The following is a 17071-nucleotide window of genomic DNA, read 5'->3' as shown; positions in this document are numbered from 1 at the left end:
GGGTAGGCTCGCCCTCATCCTCGTCGTGACCGTCACCAAGGCCGAGCACCTCCTCACCGTCGTTCGTCTCGGGGCAGCACCCGGCGCGGCGAGCATCTTCCCCGAACACCATCACATAGAGGGTCGGCCCACCGTCATACTTGAAGTGGAGCATGCACCACCTACCCAGGCTGCGCACGCGGGCGAATGTCTGCCAGCCGTGGGCCAGGGCTATGTTGCCTGCGGCGGAAGTCTCGACCGCGACGCAGGAGGCCTTGCTACAGCAACCATCCGCCTGCAACCAGAGCCCGCCTGGACCAAGGGCCGGCAGTTCATCGACAGGGAAGCACGGAAGCTAGAGCCCATTGCCGGCCGGGTTCTCCGACCAGACAACGAACTCCAGCGACACCTCCATTGAATGGAAGCGCGGGCGGGGAGGCCCCGCCACCATCGCGTGCCTCCCCTCGTCAGCTGGACCGCCATGGTTGGGACGGTCCCCTCCACGTGCTGCGGCGTCGCCTCGATGGTGGGCCACGGCGGGGGTCGCAGCATGCTTGCGCGGACGGCTGCGACCGCGCTTGGCTGCCGGGGAACCGGGGCCCTCGCGAGGGGCCTCCCCCTTATCAGCGGCAGAGAACTTCCTTCGCGGCGCCATCGGAAGCACTGCAAACAATGAAGCAAAGTAGAAGCGAGCAAGCGGGGAAGATGTGGGCAATAGGGGGAGCCCCCCATCTCCCCATTTATAGCAAGAGAAGGCCAAACGGCGTCTCCCATGATCACAGGTAATGATGGTTTCCCTTGCATGTCACAGGGACTTGTCAAGTCGTGCAGTCGTCGAGGCAGCGTAGGGAAGCGGAGATGCCCACGTCCAATCAACCGCCATGCGTTAATCGAGGCCGCATGCTTTTGGGGCCCGCGGTGCTCCGAACTTGACCCTTGGCTTCTCCGCGAAACCAAGCCCGCGCGCACCTTGGGCCGGGGGGCTACTGTCGGTGTTCTGGGAACGGGGGTCCCCAGAATTGCCTGCCTGCGGCCCACGGCGTGGCGGAGCCAGTAGGCCGTACGGCCCATCTTCATCAACAAAGCATCCAAGACCCTCGTGAGGGTTCAAGCCTCGCGAGGCAGACGGCGCAAGACCTCCTCCCGAGCGGCCTAGTCAGGCAGGCTTGCGAGGGGTGGAGATATCAAGGCGCGGCGAACCTCACGAGGCTCTCGTGACGTGAGCCATGACGATCGACACCAGGCGGGTGCCAGGCGGGCGCCAGCACGCGCAGCGTCCTTGTTTCCCGTTTGGTGCAAAGGAGGCAAGCAGAGCCGCGGAGTACCGAGGCCTCAGGCAAAGGTTGCCATTTCGGTGCAACAAGACCAAGACTATGGACTGCAAGACGAAGGTCATCGTGGAGCCCAAGATGGCATCACCACCAGAGCTTTGTGCAGGCGAAGACTACTTTTGTCAGGATGGCTCGTACTAGCTGTCCCCCTTCAAATTAGCCCGCCATTGTTGGCTCCCTTCCCGCTCGATATTTGGGCAGAGGACCAGGGCCTCTATAAATAGGACTAGCCACCACCATAGTACGGGGGATGAGACCCAGGGAAAGACACAAGTCCGAAAGCACAAGAACACCTCAAGCTCAGGAGGTTGTTCTTCCCCTTGTATTGTTCATCATCAGCCCAAGAGGCAATCCACCACCACCATACTGGAGTAGGGTTTTACACCACAACAGTGGCCCGAACCAGTATAAACCCGTGTCTTTCTATGGTGTGTGTTTGTCGCGCTCGTCCACGAGATCTTAGCGAGCTAGAGCGTAGATCGGTAGGGGGAAAAGACTTCGCGCGCACCCCTGTGTTCGAACCTTAAGGGTTAGCCGGAGCCCCACATCCGACAACCACTTGGATAGGAGACGAGGCTCGATGATGACTCGGACGGAAAGGCGGAGTCCAGACTAGCCACGGGTCGTGGGCATTGTTTTCGGGTTGTGGCCTAGCAATGTTTGATTTTGATCTCTGAAACATACATGGGCTGTGTCGGGGATATACCCCGCGGTATGACCCGGCCGGAGTTAGAACCCGGCTGGGAATTGGTAAACCGGCAGGTGTTAAGTCAAATTATAACCCGGAAGGTGTTAAATCAGATGATAACCCAACATGTGTTAAGTCAGATGATAACTCGGCAGGTGTTAAGTCAGATGATAACTCGGCAGGTGTTAAGTCAGATGATAACCCGACAGGTGTTAAGTCAAATGATAACCCGGCAGGTGTTAAGTCAGATGATAACCTGACATTTGTTAAGTCAGATGATAACCCGCAGGTGTTAAGTCAGATGATAACCCGGCAGGTGTTAAGTCAGATCATAACTCGGCACACGGTCATAACCCAGCATACAGTCATAACCCAGTAGACAATTATAACCCGGCAAACAGAGTCGCCCGGGGTTAACAAGCCCGAGACATTAAGAAGCCCAAGATGTTAAGAAGCCCATGAAGAGAAGTCAAAATAGTTTAAGTCTTAATTCGAGTTGGACTCTACATGTAACCCGCCCCTTTAACATATATAAGGAGGGGCAGGGCACCCCAAGGGGGAGGAGAAATAATCTCTAAGGCTAGACATAACTAGGAGAGCCGGTTTACGGCATCTCCCTCGTGATGATAATGAGACCTAGCCACAAACAGCATGTAGGATTGTTATCGAGTGATGTTTCCTGGGGCCCGAAGCTGTCTAAATCCTTGTCTTGTGTTGCGTCTCTCGATTCCGTGCAACCCCTCTCAAACTACCATATAGATGCATTGGCCTCACAACTAAGTCCTCACACTAGGACATCTGCCGTGACAATTCCACGATAGTTGGCGCCCACTGTGGGGCTAGCGCACGATGGTGTTGAGTTCTTGAAGGGATTTTCTTAAAGATCGAGAAGCTCGCGATTTGTCGGATGAGAAAGAGTTCAAGAGAATAAGGTGTTACGGCATCCTGTACGGATGCTGCCGCTACGATCTGGCGGCTTATCAATTTGAGATTAAAAGAAAATCAGGGTTGCAAACAGTCAAACTGTCAAAGTACAAGTCGCCGAGGCCTACACCATCGTCCGTGTCCAGAACTAACTCGGATCATCAGATTCCATCGCTATTGCATGGCGTAGCTCCTAGGCATGCTGCCAATTTTTCAACGGATCAAGGCCGAAGCCTCAGGCACGTGGACCAACAGTTAGTGCCAACGACCCGGACCAGCCTCCGCCACCGGGTCAATGACTGCACTCTGACCAGCTATGTTCTTCCTCGAACCGCCACCGAGTGGCCCGTTCTGCCTTGGAGCAGCTTCGTCGACCCATCGCCACCACAGATTGAACCGCCTCGTGGTTTCACTCCTCCCCAGCCGTGACCATGCTAAATCGCCCCCGCTGGGTCACCTCCGCCTGCGCCGGCCTTAACCCGGGAACCACCACAATCTGCCACGAGCGCCCTTGCTGTCCCCGTCTCCCCCTGCGGCCGGCCCGCCTTTAGCCGTCTACGACCCAGTCCAGCACACCACTGCACGAGGCCACGCCTGCATGCCTCCGGGGCCTTTGCAGTTGTTAAGATACCACTGGCCTTCGCCTCGCTGCTTCGAAATTCTCCATCGGTGAGTCACTTGCCTCTGAGTCGCTGCCCGTCTCGCCGGAGTCACCCCTTCCACTGCTGCCGTTAAACCGCCGTCGCCTCCACCGGTAAGCCGGCCTGTTGACACCTCGGAGCGATACGCCATCGCGAGCTGCCGCTGCGACATCCACTGTGGCTCGTTTGCTGCCTTTCTGCTGCAGATCGCCATTTTTCGTTGCTCTGCCTTAAGCCCGCCATGCTGGTGCCTCTCTGTGGGCGCGATTGTGCAATGTTAAAGTGTCCATGCATTCTCCGCCACGGCGCCATCGAGCCGTTGTTGCTCCAGTACCGCCTCAAAAATCACGAGTCAGATTCAAAGTTTAACCCGCTGTGGCCACAGGCTGTCTCGACCGGCTCATCTCTAGTATGGTTTTGCTTCTAAATCGCCGTGGCCTCGCCCGCTGTTTGCTTCTAAACTGCCGCTGTACTCCAGCCTGGCTGAGTCACCGTCGTCGGCTCACCTCTGCTCGAGCCGCTGCTGGGTCGCCACGGACTTGCCCCGCTGCCTGTGGGACGGTTCACCACCACCAAATCACCGCCAGCTGCCGCTTTGATTCGCCTCTCCGCCGCCGAGCGGTGTCACCGAGCCGCCCTCGTCGAGCTGCCGTCCCGATGTTGAACCGCCGTCGGGTCAAGTTGACCCGGCCTCCCCGTCGCCACTACTAGCGAACCTGGAGTCACCCCGCGACCCTGCTACGGCCCACCTTACCTCGTGTTGCGTCGAACTGGACTCGCCACCTCCGTCTCCAACAAGGCCGCGCCTTCGCTTCATCAGACCCACCGCGACCCTACGCCGCCTCAAGTTGCTCGCCTCCGCCTTTCATGGCCTCCGCTGCAGCAACAGCCACGCCCGTGGCCTCGTATTAAACCGCCTGCCTCCAACTCTGCCGATGTGGCCCTGGATTCTGCCTCCACCTTGGTCACCGAGATGCCGTCGTCTCCAAGCTCGCCTTGAGCCGCTGCGTGCCCTGTCTCCGATACCGTTTTATGCCGTGGCCGCCTCGAGTTCCATGCACGCCAAGCCACTCATGTTGCTCCTGCTGTCTCAAGTAGCAGAGTTGAGTCACTGCGTAAAGTTGATCCTGCTGCGGCTCACCTTCAAATCACCGGCCACCGTCGAGTTGCGTGCTTGGCTCGCTTCTGCCGCAAAGCTGCTGCTGTGCCCGCCTGTGGCCTCGTCAAGCCTGTTGCGCTCGAACCGCCCTCACCGACGTGTTAGGTCGCCGCCAACTTCCGCAGCCATCTCCGAGAGCAGTTTTTAAGTCAGCTGCCGTTAAACCGGCGTCCGCCTGCAAGCGGTTTCAGCCCGCCTTACTTTGTGGCCATGACCACACTGAATCTGTACTAGTACAGCATTGAGCAAGAGCAAGTGAGCAACAAGTCAAAGTTACAGCCGAAAGATCTATATGCGGCAGTGCCTCGCAAGCGCAGAGTGCTATATGCCCTGCAAATCCATGACGTGAGGATAAATAAGAAGAAAAAAGAGGGCCATGTGGGTGTTACTGCTTTATCAGACCTACATCTACGCGGTCGTCTGACGTTGGCAGCATTAGTGTTCATGTGACAAAATATACCAGGTGATATTCATCTAAGTCTATTTTTAGTACGTATTATTTTTTGTCAAAGAACAATTACATTGGTCTGCATATTTTTATGTGCAGGGCAATAATTCATTATAAGGGTAGTGACAAGCTATGCCTATGGAGTGTGTGTTAGCATCATCATGCACTCGCATCCACGCTCGCTTGTTGTTGCACGGGTGTGTGCAAGCCGCCGCCCGTGCAGCTCGATCCACTTCAACTCGCTCGGACCGCGCCCGTGATTGAATCGCTGTCCGCGCGGTATACCACGTTTGCGATTGACTCGCCCGTCTACAATGGTTTAGAACATTGCGACCGACTCATTTGTCTGCTCCCGCGGTCAACTCACCCGTGATTGATTTCAATGATCATCAAACTCCGCGGTGGATAACTACTGGCCTGGCATATCTGGTGAAATTCATCTAGTATATTTTTCTATTATATATTTCTTTCTTTAAAAAGAGCAATTACTCTGGCTTCTAAGTTCTCCAATGCAGGACAAGTTGTTTACTGCAAAAAAGGATTATTATATCACTGAGCTGGTGAATGACTCATACCGGTCTATATCACGGTCAAATATGGAGAGTCTCAAGCCAACTCCTCGAGTAGTCTTAAGACTCGGGGGCTATGATGAAATGATTTAGTAAATGTTGCCAGTTTGAGAAGATTCAAGAACTCTGGGTCATTGGAAAGAAGATAACCCGGTCCCGGAGGCTACCGCCATATTGGTGAAAATTTAAAGGCCATTAGAAAATGTCCGGCTTAACAAGAAGGATTCCGGTTTAAAATTCGGTTCAAAAGCTTTGAAGCTCTCAATATCCGGTTTAAGAATTTCCAGTTCAAAAGAATAATTTCTCGCAAGTTCGAGTTCTCAGGAAAAATTAAAGGGACCAAAGAGAGTCTCTTGCAAAAGCACAACTCAAACATAGGTGGCCCTTGAGCACAGCTCACAATATCACTTGGGGGCTTGGTCATATTCGAACCATAGCTAGACCTCTTGATCGACGTAAGGCCACCAGGGAAATAACTTGGGGGCTTGGTTGTATTCGAACCATAGCTACACCTCTTGATCGGCGTAAGGCCACCAGGGAAATCACTTGGGGGCTTGGTCGTATTCGAACCATAGCTACACCTCTTGATCGTCGTAAGGCCACTAGGGAAATCACTTGGGGGCTTTGGTCGTATTTGAACGAAAGCTTAAACCCTCTCGATCGGCGTAAGGCCACCAGGATGATCACTTGGGGGCTTTGGTTGTATTCGAACCATAGCTTAAGCCCTCTTGATCGGTGCAACACCACAATTATGACTATTTAAATCATTCTTGATTTTTTAGGTTTATAATGCTTTATGAGTATAATTTGTCCTGTATTTATTAACCCGGCCTGACCTTTGACTATATGTCACCGGTAAGAGGTAAACTAATATTCGGTGTTTATTAACCCGGCCTGGCTTTCGACTATAAGTCGCCAGTATATATTTGGATTGTGCCATTGGTATCATGCGCTTATAAATCATTGGGTATATTATTCAAATCTTTAATAGCCAACATGGCTGGATTTTCACTATGGTTATCAATAACCAGTATTATGATTGAGGTTTTCAAAGTCGCTTTAGCGCAATGGATATTATTTTATCGATGGATATGATTTATTCTACAATGGACGGAATAGTCTCGAGTCTCCGCAGGCTTACAACCCGACACTTGGGGGCTACATTATTCAAATTGAGATTACATCAAATATGCAAGTCCCATGTCACTGCCAGCATGCACCATGGCACTTGGGGGCTAATGCAAAGTCATTTTTTCATCACCTTATTGAAGACCCGACTCATCACATTGTAATGAGCCGGCCCTTGGGGGCTACCAATTGCTCCTGTCAACAATTCAAGGTACACAAGTCTTAATCCATTATATTGAAGGATCCACTTCTCAGTTGGTAAAGCACAAAGCTCTCAACCTTGTAGACGTGGGTTCAAGCCCCATGATGGGGGTTACATCATATCATGTTATTCTTAATGAAGTATATATAAAGTCCCAGCTCAATATTATCTTATTGAGCCGGCCCTTGGGGGCTACACATTGTTGTTCAAAGTTTACATGATCATATCTATAAAGTCCCTGCTCATTATTGCATATTGACCCAGCCCTTGGGGGCTACACTAGTTGATGTTTTTATGAGCATAAGGCAATTACAAGTCCCAGGTTGCTGCAAGCATGACAACCCGGCACTTGGGGGCTACATATGTGGAATACTCAGTTTTGACTAGTGATTGAGATGAACAACCTGGATTTCTTCAAGCTTGTGATTAACAGCCACATTTCATATTGAAGCAATTCTTAAGCCGTTACTACATTACCTTCTTAAGACTTGGGGCTACAAGTGATAGGCATATAAGAGGTATTTTTTCAAAGCTGATGTTAACAAACAGTCATGACCCGGTGCCATCAATATTTATAAACTGGCAATTTTGGCAATGATAAACTGGCAAATTCTACATCCTTAAGACGGATGAAGATCAGATGAGTATTTCAAGAACCAATATTTTTGTTAAGCATTGGGAGCTGAATCAGATGAATTATTCTTCACAATATTTCTCTATGACAAACCAATGTCAGCAAATTGATTATGAAGCTGGCCTGTTGACCCGGATTTTCTAGAAGAAGGAAATGACAAGGACTTAAGGATGATCGGGGTCAGTTTAACATGGATAAATCCAAATTAAACTGGGGGCTAATGTCGGGGATATACCCCGTGGTATGACTCGGCCGAAGTTATAACCTGGCTAAGACTTGGTAAAGCGGCAGGTGTTAAGTCAGATGATAACCCGGCAGGTGTTAAATTAGATGATAACCCGGCAGGTGTTAAGTCAGATGATAACCAGGAAGATGTTAAGTCAGATGATAACCCGGCAGGTGTTAAGTCAGATGGTAACCCGGCAGGTGTTAAGTCAGATGATAACCCGATAGATGTTAAGTCAGATGATAACCCGGCAGGTGTTAAGTCAGATCATAACCCGGCAGACAGTCATAACCCGGCACACAGTCATAACCCGACAAACAGTTATAACCCGGCAGACAGAGTCGCCTAGGGTTAAGAAGCCCGAGACGTTAAGAAGCCCAAGATGTTAAGAATCCCATGAAGAGAAGTCAAAATAGTTTAAGTCTTAATCCGAGTTGGACTCTACATGTAACCCGCCCCTTTAACATATATAAGGAGGGCAGGGCACCTCAAGAGGGAGGAGAAATAATCTCCAATGCTAGACATAACTAGGAGAGCCTGTTTACGGCGTCTCCCTCGTGATGATAGTGAGACCTAGCCACAAACAACATGTAGGGTTGCTACCGGATGATGTTTCCCGGGGCCTGAAGCTGTCTAAATCCTTGTCTTGTGTTGCGTCTCTCGATTCCGCTCAACCCCTCTCAAGCTACCACATAGATGCGTTGGCCTCACGACTAAGTCCTCACACTAGGACATCTGCCGTGACAATTCCACAACAGGCTGGGACCTTCATCAGGACACTATCAGAATTGATTTTCTTTTGCTCTAGGCAGCTGAGGCACAAGTATTGAGCCCTTCACTAGATCAATGTTGACAATGACGGGAAAACCTTGAGCCTTGACGACTTTGCAAAATAGCGGCCGAGCGGAGTTGATCACAACCCTAATTCTTCCCGAACCTTAAGTTTCATCAATTGTAAATTTGAACTTTGATGAACTTGAAGTTGATGTAAATCCTCTCTGACTAGCTCTTTCTCATCTAAAATATTGCGAACTTCTCGACCCCTGGAAAAGATCCCTCCAAGAACTCAACACCACCATGCGCAGGCCCCATGGTGGGCGCCAACTGTCGTGGATTTGTCACGGTAGATGTCCTAATGTAAGGACTTAGTCGTGAGGCCAACACATCTATGTAGTAGCTTGAGAGGGGTTGAGCGGGAAGAGAGACACGAGGTTTTTTACCCAGGTTCGGCCCCTCACAGTGGAGGTAAAAGCCTACATCATGCTTCATTGATATTGATCCTGGTGCTCACGATTACAAGGTTGCCCTTTTGGTACCTCTCTCTGCGTACACCGGAAAATTACCTCTAGAGGAGAAGCATTTTGGTCGTTAAAAACCAAATCATTTCTACACAGCGAAAGTGACCAAATTAAGGCATACGCTCCCACCCTTATTAGCATTTTGAACCTATTAGTAATACCATCCAACCAATGGCCAAAAATATTGGCAACACTTGTGGGCAGATACAAATTTGACGCTATTTGGATGACTAACCACGTAGAATGTGCAAACTTGCATTGGAAAAAGAGGTGTTTGATTGTCTCGTCATGAGTACACAAAGAACACTTCTTACTCCCTTGCCAGTTGTGCCATGCGAGACTGTCTTTGGTTAACAAAACTCCCCTACGGAGATAACACATGAAGATTTTCACTTTTAGTGGAATTTTACACTTTTGAATTTTCTTATTAGTATTCGTTGGTACCTCATAATGCGTGAGTGCACGGTACATAGAGTCTACTGTGAAAGACCCTGATGCAGTAAGGTTCCAGCAAAACACATCCCGACCTTGTGTCAGGTTAATCGAATCCAACCGGGATAAAAGATTATGTCATGACATAAGCCGGGGGACAATCAAATCCCGCCTGAAGGAAATATTCGGCGGGGAAGAACCGAGCACGTGCGCAATAGTATTATTCTTATCGCGAGCGATGTTATATAAGGCTGGATATTGTTCTCTGATACTGGCATTGCCTAGCCAGATGTCTTCCCATAAACGAATCTCCGACCCATCCTTTATCGCGAAAGACCCCAAGAGAAAGAGATGCTTCTTTGCCGCCATTATGCCAGCCCAAAAGTGTGAGTCGCCAGGTTTCCAATATGCCTGGGATATCGCCTTTTGGCATAGATACTTGTTGCGCAACATGGTTTGCCAACCACCATCCTCGGTAAGAAATTTAAATAACCATTTACTAAGAAGGGCCTCATTCTTGACCTGCAGGTCATGAATTCCAAGGGCAATGGTGTTGATGTAGAAGCCCTCAACGGTCGAATCCTCCTCCGGCAAGACGCCGGAAAAGGCCCCTAGATGGGATTTTACGGGTACAAAAGGTTGCGGCAGTGGATAAGTGGTTTCATGGCTCCACTGGAAGGTTTTGGGGTATTTGAGAATATATAGGTGGAAGAAATAGGTCGGTGGAGTCACGAGAGGCCCACAAGGGTGGGGGGCGTGCCGTCCGTCGTTGTGGTTGCCTCGTTGCTTCCCTGACGTGTACTCCAAGTCCTCTGGATGTCTTCTGGTCCAAGAAAAATCATCGCGAAAGTTTCATTCTGTTTGGACTACGTTTGGTATTCCTTTTTTGTGAAACTCTAAAACAAGGAAAAACAGGAACTGGCACTGGGCTCTACGTTAATAGGTTAGTCCCAAAAAAATATGAAATGGGATATTAGTGCATATAAAACATCCAAAACAGATAATATAATAGCATGGAACAATAAAAAATTATTGATACATTGGAGATGTATCATGCACTCGCTGGGACAAGAGGGACAGGGAGAGGAGTTTAGGGAGCACTTATCTTTTTCAATCTTAAATCCATAGGCGTTTGCCAAATTTTAATTGAATTAATGTAATATCCCGAGTCCATGTTTGTGTTCTATAATGCTTGTATTTGCGTTATCAGCATATTAATGAAAAAGATGAACCTTGTCGGGAACTCGTGCATGTATATGTCCATCCGGAGGTCGGATTCCTCCTTAGTGTAGATAAACGAGCTTTCCCCGGTAGGCTACCCTGCCGGCACCCGTTTGTTTGCCGGTGAACTGTGTCTGCTGGGCAAAAATTAAAGGGACCATCCCCCCGCCAACTTCCCTTTTACCAAAGGCCACTGCAACCGTCCCGACCGAAGCAACGTTCGAGTCAAGGATGGGAGCACCAAAGTGTCAAAAGAGTGGCGGGGTTTTCTTATGACCAAGTTATAGCTTACATAACACTAATGTACAAGAGGTAGAACTTATCTGTTTGGCTTGCCGGAGATCGCAAAGTTGGTCCATCTTCCCAACTCCTTGTAGAGGCCAAGTTTACGGCAGGAACCTGCAGCTTCATGGAGATGGGAGTGATGCAAGATGCGATCCTATCTATATGCATATGCAAATGCTCATGAGATGCTTATGAAATGCTCTTGGAATGCTCATGCATGCATGCAACTTGGTTGGGCCCCCCAGCACTTTGTTTATTTCTCTGTTGCTCAGGGTCATCGCCTGGCTTTGTACAAGGGGTTACATGTAACTGAGGCAAGGCCTGTACAAAAGATTGGCTGCCAGGCAGGGCCCAACAGCCGCGCCTTATGGTTAGAACTTGCGGAGATGCTCAATATTCCATGAATTTTCAATTGAATGCCATCTCCGGTCTCCAAACAGACTGTGCCAGGTCTGGTGACTCATACTACCCGGTAAGGGCCTTCCCACTTCGGCGTCAACTTGTTTGTACCCTTGGCATACTAAATGTGCCTAAGGACAAGGTCGCCTTCCTCAAAATACCAGGCATGAACCCTGCGGCTTTGATAGTGACGCAGGGCCTACTGATAGCATGCAGCAAGCGTAGCAGCCGAAATATAATTCTCCTCGAGTAGCACAGCGTCATCATGTCGGTGTTGATCTTGCGCTACTTCCGCATAGGCAAGCACTCGTGGCGACCCGTAAATGAGTTCCATGGGGATAACTGCTTCTGCCCCGTAGACTAAGGAGAAGGGAGTCTGGCCGGTAGCTCGATTTGGTGTCATTCTGAGGAACCAGAGAACTACCGGCAGCTCATCGATCCACCGCATGCCGTTCTTCTGCAGCGTATCAAAGGTTCTTTTCTTGAGTCCTTGCAGCACTTCAGCGTTCGCCCTCTCAGCTTTCCCATTGCTCCTGGGATGTGAAACAGAGGCAAATGAGATCTTGCATCTGAGGGCATGAACATATTGCATGAAGGCACGACTCGTGAACTGGGTGCCGTTGTAAGTAATGATCCTTGCCGGGACTCCAAAACGGCACACCAATTCTTTGAAGAACTTGATAGCTGACTGAGCAGTCACTTTTCTCACGGTAGTGACTTCCGCCCACTTTGTAAACTTGTTGATAGCAATGAACAAGAATCTAAGCTCCCGATTGCTCGGGGGAAAGGGCGGAGGATAACGAGCCCCCGGACCGAAAATGGCCATGATAAAGGGATTGTCTGAAGAGCTTGGGCAGATAGGTGGATGTTCTTGGAATGGAACAGGCAGGCTTCACACTCGGTTACTAGCTCGACTGCATCTTGAAGGGCTGTGGTCCAATAGAATCCTTGCCGGAATGCTTTCCCAACTAATGCTCTTGATCCAATGTGGGAGCCGCACATGCCTTTCTGTATCTCAGCCAGCAGCTCCTTTCCTTATTCCCAGCAGATGCACTTCAATTTCACACCGTTCGGCCTCCTTCTGTATAGAGTGTCATCGACAAACTTATACATATTGGCCCTCTGGGCTACTCTTACAGCTTCATCTTGGTCGCCGGGAAGCTCTCAGGTTTGGGGGAAGTGGACTATGTACCTTGCTCAAGTTGGATCCAAAGGCTCGGCAACGAGGACTAGCGGCACCACCTCTACTGTGGGGGCACATTCCTCGTTCGTGGGGACTGATACGTCCATTTTGCACCATGCTTTTATATCAATATTTATTGAATTATGGGCTGTTATTACAAATTATGTCACAATACTTATGCCTATTCTCTCTTATTTTACAAGGTTTACATAAAAGAGGGAGAATGCCGGCAGCTGGGATTCTGGGCTGGAAAAGGAGAAAATATTATAGACCTATTCTGCACAGCTCCAAAAGTCCTGAAACTTCACGGAAGATGTTTTCCAAATATATAAAAAATATTGAGAGCAAGAACCTCACCAAGGGGCCAAACCCTGCCCATGAGGGTGGGGTCGCACCCTCCCCCCCTGGGCGCGCCCCCCTACCTCATGGGCCCCCTGGTGGCCCTCCGGTGGCCATCTTCTGCTATATGGAGTCTTTCGATGGGAAAAAAATCATCAACCATCTTCTCGGACGAAACTCCGCCGTCACGAGGCGGAACCTTGTGTCACATCCCTAGCTTTATCCTGGCCATGGACTAGCTTGGTTGCTGCATCATGTTTAAATTCAAATGAAACTTGAATTGAGGAATATTGGAAGCCTCAAAACCCTAAATAAAAGAGGGGCAAAAACCCTAGAAATCTCATTCATTGCTCCAAAAGGCTCTTCTTAAATGTTTGATAATTTTTGGTACGGGTTCTGGTCCCAACCAAAATATTGAACATTTTTAAGGATTTATTTTTGGGACTTTGAATTTAAATCTTTAGCTATTTGAATTTGAATTATATTCATATAATTAGAATTTAATTTCAAATACCCCTGAAATATTTTATGAGCTTTTTGGAAAAGTCCATCTAGCAACATAAATTATTCAGAGGATATTTGGCACTGTTTTGAATTTGTTTAAATTTGAAAACAGTGGCAAAGAATTAAAAGAAAACAAAACAGAACAAAATAATAGGAGTAGAACTTACCTGGCCTCACCTGGCGCAGCCCACCTAGCGCCCTGCCAGCCCAGCCCACCACCGCTGCCCCCTGTCGTCTTCCACCTTGGACAGTAGGACAGGGGCGCGTGCTCGCCTCCTGCTGGCCATGCGCAGGCCACCTCCTCCCTGCCTGCGTGCTTCCTCGACGCCCTGGCTTTCTCTGGAGTCGCCACGCGCGTTCCCGAACCCAACCGCTCACTCCCGTCCTCTCTCCCCTCCTCTGTTTCTCTCCCTCGCGACCACCGAGCGTGCCCGTCGCCGCCGTTCGCTGCCACCTTGGCCACCGACCACCCCTCGCCCTGCCGATGAGTCCAGAGGCTCCGCCTCGACGCCCTCACCCTCTCCATTGAGCTACACCCCGCCAGGAGGCCTGCTCCACCGTCACTGCCATCGTCTTCAACCTCGGGCATCCGAGATGCCGCCGGCCGATTCGTCTGCCCCAGGTCGTCAACGAGCAAGCCGAACCCCTCCTCGTGATCACTGTGAGCTCCTACGTCGATTACCCCTCTTCCCCGGCCTCTCCACGCTCCCTAGCCACAGCTCCACCTCCGGCCGAAGCTCTGCTCCGCCATGGCCGCAGCTCGCGCGCTCCCCGTGCTCCGCTCGTTACTCCCCTGCAATAGGCGTGCTCCGGAGCGCCTCCCCTCGTCGCTGCCTTGCTCAGACCCCTCGCCTGTGAGCCCTAGCCGCAACGCCGCACCTCACCGAGCTCCGGCCGTCGCGCTTGCCATTGCCGCCGTCACTACGGTCCACCCCAGCGCGAGCTGATGGCTCCGTTGGATGCGGACGAGCACTAGCGTCTCACAGGACTAAACCGCGCTCGAAACCGCGGCCTACAGCTCGATCCCGAGCGTCGCCGCCGCGAGCCGTGGTCGCCGCCGTTTAATCGCCGGCGCGTCCGACGTGGCTATGTCATTAGGGCTTAATTACATTTAGTTTAATCACACTAGTCACTGACATCAGGGCCCCACCAGCTAAATAACCACCGGTTATTCTTTTAATCAGTTTTAGTCAAACCAAGCGGGACCCACACGTCAGCGTTGACCTTGCTGACGTGGCCTTGACTGGCCCCGCACGTCAGTGACCAACGCCAGCCCTATGACACTGACCAGTGGACCCCACTGGTCAGGTTTGACCAGCAGCAGCGTCTGTTGACCTGCTGACGTCATAGTGATGCAGTGCTGACGCAGTAACTCTTTTTCTGTATTTATTCTTATATAGGAAATTCCAGAAATTGTTGCAAACTTCTAAAATTCATATAAAATTAACCGTAACTCCAAATTAAATAAATTATATATGAAAAATTATCAGAAAAATTCAAGGAATCCAACTGTACCATTTTCATGCATGTTAGAACAACTTATCACTACTGTTTAGAGCAAATGAAGTGAATGACATTTAAATAATCACATATGGAGTTTGAATTTGAATCTTGGATTCAAACCAACTTCATTTAATCTGTTGCTAGTTGCATTAGCCCAAAACACATTCATTTTGCCATGTCATGATCATGCATCATATTGTGCATTGCATTGATTGTGTTCCCTTCTGTGTTGCCGGTAATTATCCCCTCTCGATAGACGTGATACCGATGATGTGATCGTTGACACTGATGAAGACTCAATGTTATCTTCAGAAGTGCCAGGCAAGCAAAACCCCCTTGTTCATTTCGATACAATCCCACTCTCTCGCTCCTGCTCTCTTTTACTGCATTAGGACAACACCGATTCAACTGTTACATGCTGCGGTAGTTGAACCCCTTTATCCTCTGCATGACCTGTCATTCCACAGTAATTAGATGAAACCCACTAGCATGAGTAGGAGTTGTTTGAGCCCTGTTGTGCCTACTCATTCATGTTTGTTTGTCATGCCCGCTACTGCTTAGAGTTGAGTCAGGTCTGATTCATCGGGGATGAATCAGAGGCGTGTGAACATGTCCTACTGTGTGTGAGCTAAGTGTGTGAACACGATTTGGTAAAGGTAGCGGTGAGAGGCCATGTAGGAGTACATGGTGGGTTGTCTCATTGTAGCCGTCCTCAGGAACTGAGTTCTGTGTTTGTGATCCATGATTCAGTTACTACCATACATTGGGCCCTGAAATATGACCCCGCTCGACTTCTTATTCACCCTAGTCCTCTGTCCAGGAGTTGCAAGTAGTTTCTGGTGTTTGTAGTATGCTGGAGGCCGTGGACAGCGCTGACCGTAGGGGTGGGCTGTGATGCGGTAGGCACGTGGCCGGGTAGACCGGGCGCCCGTTTGGTGTCACGGAACCCTGTTCACATCGTTTGGGGCTGTGAGCGAAACTCCGGCCGGATCTCCTCATGGATGGAACCCGAATAGGCGATAAACCTGGACTAGAGACTTGAGTGTTTAGGTAGGTCATGGTCTACACCCACGTCGGCTTTCGCTTGAAGTCTGCCGAGCACATGTCGTGTGCAGACGCTAAGTGGTGGAAACATGTATGAAGAAGTACACCCCTGCAGGGTTAATATCATCTATTCGAATAGCCGTGTCCGCGGAAAAGGACTTCTGGGTTGCTTATATCAGTTCATAGACAAGTGAAAGTGGATACTCTAAAATACGCAAGATAAGCGTGAGTGCTATGGATGACGTTCTCGTAGGGAGACGGGAGCGGATCCATAGTGGTGTATTGATATGGTGAATATGTGGACTCGTGTGCGCCACCTCAAAAGAGTTACTTGCAGTCGTAGTTCAGGATAGCCACCGAGTCAAAGCTGGCTTGCTGCAGTTAAACCCCACCACCCCTTTGTTGATAATGATGCATATGTAGTTAGTTCTGATGTAAGTCTTGCTGGGTACATTTGTACTCACGTTTGCCTATTTTATGTTTTTGCAGAGAGACTTCAGTCTCACTAGTATTACCGCGTGGTCTTCGACGTTTAGCTTGTTACCTCAGCTACGATCTTGTGCCCTCGGCAGGATCTGATAGATAGTCAGGCTTCTCAGCCTTTTTCATTTATAGTTGTCTGTACTCAGACATGATAGCTTCCGCTTGTGCTTTGACTTGTATGCTCTGAGTGTTGGGTCATGAGACCCATGTTTGTAATATCTCGCTCCTCGGAGCCTATTGAGTAAACTACTTGAGTCGTAGAGTCATCTTGTGATGCCATGTTGTATTGCACATATCGAGCATATTGTGTGTATGTTATTGAAATGCTTGATATGTGTGGGATCTGACCATCTAGTTGTTTATCTTTAGTAGCCTCTCTTACCGGGAAATGTCTCCTAGTGTTTCCACTGAGCCATGGTAGCTTGCTACTGCTCCGGAACACTTAGGCTGG

The sequence above is a fragment of the Triticum aestivum genome, chromosome 4A, assembly GCF_018294505.1.
Source record: "Triticum aestivum cultivar Chinese Spring chromosome 4A, IWGSC CS RefSeq v2.1, whole genome shotgun sequence".
NCBI classification, from domain to species: Eukaryota; Viridiplantae; Streptophyta; class Magnoliopsida; order Poales; family Poaceae; genus Triticum; species Triticum aestivum.
Note: the sequence above shows the minus strand (reverse complement) of the source record.